The 6215-nt window shown below is 36.5% G+C and overlaps 1 pseudogene; it reads right to left on the bottom strand.

Moving 5' to 3' along the window:
- Positions 1-4252: 4252 nt before the first annotated feature.
- The window catches only part of LOC149247670 (putative kinase-like protein TMKL1 pseudogene), a 58608-nt pseudogene continuing 56645 nt past the window's right edge, over positions 4253-6215 (bottom strand).

Here is a 6215-nt window from a genome sequence, read left to right as displayed (position 1 = left end):
TCAGAGTGAAATTATTGAGAAACAACTCCTAAAAATTCGGTGTAGTTGTTGTGGTGTAGTTTAATAGTTTGGAAGCTTTCACAAGGTTAGGCTAGTTGGTGGAGCTTCATTGTTGCCTTTGCTTGGAAGTCTACAAGTATTTTTTACACCACTGTGATTGAAAAAAAATTCATAGTGTTGGCTCTAAGTGGAAATACATAGGAGGTTTAGTTCCACTCTAATTGAAAAAACAGGTTTTTGGTTCTTTAAAACAAAAAGAAAGTACCATTGGTATTGTTTATTATTGAAAAAACAATATTCATGATATTTTTGATATAATGCATCTATATTAAGTCATTTGAAAACAAATGTGTGATGAAATATGTTTGCCCTGAATGTAAGGCAACATACTCTTTTTGTTTTTTTCCTTAATAAATGAAAAAAAATTGTCTAATTTCACCCCCATTTAATGATGGGAAATCCCCTTTCTCTGATTCTTTTCAATTATTTTTGAGGTAATATTGGATGAAATCTTAGATTGTTGAACTCAGTAGTACCTTTATCTCTCAAGTTCCATAAGATTAGATCCATCCTTTTTCTATGATGTTTTTTGATCATTTTTTTAAGATAACAGTGAATGAAATCCTTGATTAGTGTATCATTTAATAATACCTTTAATGTTGGAGTTTTATAATCTTGATTTGATATATCTTTAATAAATGGGAATTACCTTATGAGTTTTACAAAAAGAGGACTGCTACGCCTCAAAATCTACAAGGTGAGGAGCAAGGTACTTGCATCAAGTAAAGCATCGTGAAGGAATTATCAATGAAGGTGAATATGGTAGGCATTTCTTATACATATATTTCAAACTTATGATCCCATATAACTGGTTGGCCTTCCTTTTCATTTCATGTCTCTTATTCTCTCATACAATTGCCCCATTTATGCTAGCATCCATGCATATTACACATAGACACTAACATAGTTTCAAAAACAACAAAGACGTGCTTTACATCATTGTACATGACCCACATATCTATAATTCACCCATTTCAGTAATAGTATCAAATCAATTTCTTTCCTCACCCTTCTCTATCTAGTGAACCCCATTTTTTCATTGTAAGAAGAAAAAAATAGAGGAAATAAATTCCAAAATGACAGATTATCTTCATCCGCTTTATTTCTTGTTTTGTGCATTCCATTGCTTGGGAATGAAGGAAGACAGATTTTATGAGGTTTTTGAGGCAGAATCTCAAGCAGATGCCATTGTGATAATCATAGGAGTAGACCAAACAGTAGAAGCAGAGGGGCTTAACAGAGTGAACCTATTATTGCATGGACAACAAGAACAACTGGTATTAAACACAACAGATGCAGCAAGAGGAACAATGATATTAGTAGTAATGTTAGGGGCAATGGACATTTCATTTTCCATAGATAATTTGAAGATATGCAGCATTATGTGGGTGGGATATCTGGGCCAAGATGGAGGAGATGCATTGACTAACATAATTTTTGGTTAGCACAATCTAGGTATATTTACATGTCTATCTTGACCTTTCTATACTAGCATAGATTCATCTTAACCTCAAAATCATAGATTCATATTAACCTCAAATATATTGAGTCACTGGAACCGTCGAATTGCCAGAGATGTCAATTTAAATGTTTTTATGACCAATTATTTAAGAATATTATAATCACTGTCATAACCATTAGCATGATGAAACAATCAAATTCCTTCTTGAATTTTACACAGGTGGGAGATTGCCTATAACGTGGTATCCTGAAGAATTTGCAACAAAAGTGCCCATGAAAAACATGAACATGTGTCATGATCCTACAACTAGTTACCTAGGCTGAAATAACATATTTTACAAAGGGAAATCAGTGTACCCATTCAAATATGGACTGAGTTACACAACATTCTCTCACTCTCTAGTCCATGCACCAAAGTTTGTTTCATTGTCCCTTCATGAAATCCTACTTAAGCCATGCCATGGAATGAACAATTCATGCACTTCGGTCGAAGTGGAGAACACCAAGTGCTAGGGATTTCTCTTTTACCTTCATGCGAATGTGCATAATACATGCAAGAGAGATGGAGATCATGTTTGCTAGTCCTCCTGCTATTCAGGGAGGACCCTGTGTTGGCATTTAATCTAACATTCCTAGTGAACTTCTTCACCTCCCATACAAACCTGAATGATTGGGGAAGTTCACTAAAAACCCCAGACACTAAAGCAAAATATAGTGTCCTCACAAAGGAAAGAAAATGGAAATACCTTCCAATACCTCAACTTTGTGGATACTTAACTAAATTCATCCCTACTGCTATGGTGTAACCATACAAATTTTGGATTTTTCCATTGTTGCCTCCTCATGCATTTACTCCCATGGATTTGAAAGATGTATTCTACATTAAATATTACATCAAAGCAATAGAAAAAAAGAAAAGTAAAGAATGAAAATGTAGAGGCAGAGAACTACCTAAAGATGAGTACAAATAATGAACATGAAGTTAAAATGCAAGTGCTAGTTCACTCCTAGTATCAGTGGGAGTATATAAGGAAGAATAAGTCTTAGGCCTTATCTCCTCTAGTTGTTGGATGAAAACCTTAATATCTAGTCTCACTGATGGAGAATGTGCACAATAACCCATCGCAAGTTGTAGTGCTCGAAGTAATCCATCATCTACAAGACTTCTTAATCCCCTTAAGGTATCAATATCAAACAGATCCAACATACTCTCCACCAAGATAGTAGTCTTCACAATAGAAGGAAAATCCACAAATTTGTAAGAGCTCTCATTCTTGCCTCATTTCTTCCCAATGAGTATTTCTAATAGGAGAATGCCTTGTAGCCCTCAAGTGTAGTTGCATTCATCATCTGAGCAGTAGATGGCAGGGTCATTAACTTGTCTAGACTATAATTAGTAAGATATGCCACATAGTTTTCATCCACCAAAACAATCTTGTATTTGAGTTTTCCATGAATGATGGGTGTTTCAAGCCCAGTGTGAAGGTGGGAAGTCCTCTTGCTGCACCAAGAAAAATCTTGTGCCTGCGAGCCCAGCTCCCGGCCTCCAACCTCGAGCATCTTCAAAAGCAAGGATATTTTTTTATGAGTAAGACAAAGTAAGGACCAAGCACACATACCTACAAGATGAGGATTTTCTTGAATGAAGAAGAGAGCATTGCAAGACTTCATATTGAATCTAAAGCCTAACTTAAGTGTATTTGAGATGCATAAATCTAGTACATTCTTCATATTTTTTTAATATCTGGCTATCCCATGGCCTCTTGAATCTTATTATTGCAATCCTAACTTCAATTTCCAAGTAGAAGCAGTCTGTGGATACTTTCCAGGTAAAGTGATAGTATTTTCTACTTGTGCTATATATTTGGGAGAAATGCATTTATTTTGGAAGTGAAATTCATGTCTTGTCAACAATATAAAAACTCTAAAATGAAGAGGCCAAAAGGCCATCAGTTATATCAGTGCAATGGCCCATTTCACATGGCCCTATGAATGTCGTTTTGCTGGTTATAGAGGATATAGCCAACTTTCAAGGCCAAACTTTATTTGAATCTTTGTAATCCATGTATAGTTGATATTCTATGAATGGAGGATATAATCTAATCAATTTTCCTAATTTTGGAGAAGAAACAAAAGACAATAGAGAAAATATTCCTTAGTCTTGGGTTTCAAAATGGCAACTTACAATAAAGAAGGTTAGCCAAGTTGCCTTTCTTCTAATAATCATATACAAGAAGCTTCTCTCTTGTTCTTTCATAAAATTCTCTGAGAGGGACTATATTTTCATGAGGAAGTGCATAACACAAGCAACATAAATGGAGATCATGTTTTCTAGTCCTCCTGCTATTTAGGGAGGACCCTGTGTTGCTGTTTAATTTGACATTTTTGGTGAACTTCTTCACCTGCCATACAAATCTGAATGATTCAGGAAGTTCACTAAAAACATGACACTAAAGCCAAACAAAGGGTCTTGAAAAAGGAATGAAAATGTAAATACCTTCCAATACCTCAAATCTGTGGATACTTAATTAAATTCATCCCTACTGCTAGCGTGTAACCATGCAAATTTTGGATTTTTCCATTGTTGCATGCTCAGTTATTTACTCCCTTGGATTTCATAGATGTCTTCTACATTAAAGATTACATCAAAGCAATAGAAAAAGCAGAGTAAAGCATGCAAATGGAGAGGTAAAAAAGTACCTAAAGGTGAGTACAAATAATTAACATGAAGCTAAAATGCAAGTGCTAGTTCACTCCTAGTATCAATGGGAGTATATAATGCAGAAGGAGTCTTAGGCCTTATCTCCGCCAGTTGTTGGATGAAAGCCTTAATATCTGGTCTCACCGATTGAGAAGGTGCACAACAACCCATTACAAGTTGTAGTGCTCAAACTAATCCATCATCTATAGGACTTCTTAATCCCCTCAAGATATCAACATCAAACAGATCCAACATACTCTCCTCCAACACAGTAGTCTTCATAATAGAAGGAAAATCCACAAATTCGTCAGAGCTCTCATTGTTTCCTGGTTTCTTCCCAATGAGTATTTCTAACAGGAGAATGTCTTGTAGCCCTCAAGTGTAGCTACATTCATCATCTGAGCAGCAGATGGTAGGGTCATTAACTGGTCTAGACTATAATCAGTAAGGTATGCCACATAGTTTTCATCCACCAAAACATTCTTTTATTTGAGGTTTCCATGAATGATGGGTGTTTCCATCCCAGTGTGAAGGTGGGAAAGTCCTCTTGCTTCTCCAAGAACAATCTTGTGCCTGTGAGCCCAGTTCAAAGAGGGCCTCCCACCTTGAGCATCTGCAAAAGCAAGGACAACAAAGAAAATCTTCCTTAGTCTTGGGTTTCAAAATGACAACTTATCATGAAGAAGGTCAACCAAGTTTCCTTTCTTATGATAATCATATACAAGAATCTTCTCTCTTTTTCTTTCATAAATTCTCTGAGAGGGACTATATTTTCATGCCGAATGCCACCCAAATCCTTAATTATAGGCAAGTGTTTTTTCAGTCCTTGCAAGTCAGGGGAGCAATAGTTCCTCCTTGGCTAAGATTGGGTTTGTAGATAGTGTCATATCTGGTCTTACCTAGTACTCGACCTGATGCATTCAACACATACTCAACCGTGAGGTTATCCCCTTCAAAAATCACTAATCTACCCTCCACTGTTTCTTCATCTTCCAATTCATTCAAAGAGGGGTCCCCTCCTCCTCCCAACACTTTCATATTGTGGGCACCTCCAATGCCTATCAACAAGGACACACAAACAACAATGGTTGTCATCAATGCAATAACAATTCTTGCAACTTCCCTAGGGTTCAATCCATAATGCCTATGAACTTGAGTTCTAGCACAAGGTGCAAGAGGAGGCCGACAGTGCTTGTTTCCTGCAAATGACTCACTGCCAAAACTTAGTGAAAACAACGGAATGGGTCCACTGAGATTGTTAAGAGACAAATTCAAACTTCATAAATTCAGTTGGATAAGAGCTTTATGTATTGCACCAGACAGATTTATTGCTCAGATCCAACTCTTGCAGGCCATGAAACTATTTAAGAAACAAAGGCACGAGCCCTTGCAGATTGTTACTACTGAAGTCTAAAATTTGTAAATTATTTCATGTAACATTAGGAAAAGCAGGCTCTCGTATATAACTGCTCAAATCATTACCATCTAAAACAAGATCCACGAGCTGCGCACAGATCCAGACGCATGGATTTCGCTTGTGCTACATCTTTCTCTTTCCATACCTAAAGAATCATCTGTGGAAGACACACTTTTATCCAAATCAAGTGGTAATGTGTGCAATTGAGATGGTAAAGGTTGGAATTTTTCATCCATTTGAACACTATGTTTACTCAAACTCATTGGTGCTTGACCATATTCTACAAAGTACCTTAATCCTTGCCCTCGATTTTCTGGTTTCTCATCTCCAGTAAAATGTTCCAGTTTTTCAAGAGCCTGGTTTTTCTGGTTGCTCACACCCAATAGAGTAGCCAAGCAGCTTTCATTGCTCCAAGAACTCACAACTATCAATTGATTTGCGCCATGCTCTGGGTACATCACAAAGACGAGTGAGCGACCTCCTTCTTATAGGTTGAATATATTTTCTTGCAAGAAAGAAATACCTAAAGAATCATTTATGGAAGACACACTTTTATGTAAATCAAGTGGTAATGTG

The sequence above is a fragment of the Pinus tabuliformis genome, chromosome 7, assembly GCF_031772625.1.
Source record: "Pinus tabuliformis cultivar Carrire ecotype Pingquan chromosome 7, CPIR1, whole genome shotgun sequence".
In the NCBI taxonomy this organism is placed as follows: Eukaryota; Viridiplantae; Streptophyta; class Pinopsida; order Pinales; family Pinaceae; genus Pinus; species Pinus tabuliformis.
Note: the sequence above shows the minus strand (reverse complement) of the source record. Positions and strands in the feature narration are given on the sequence as shown.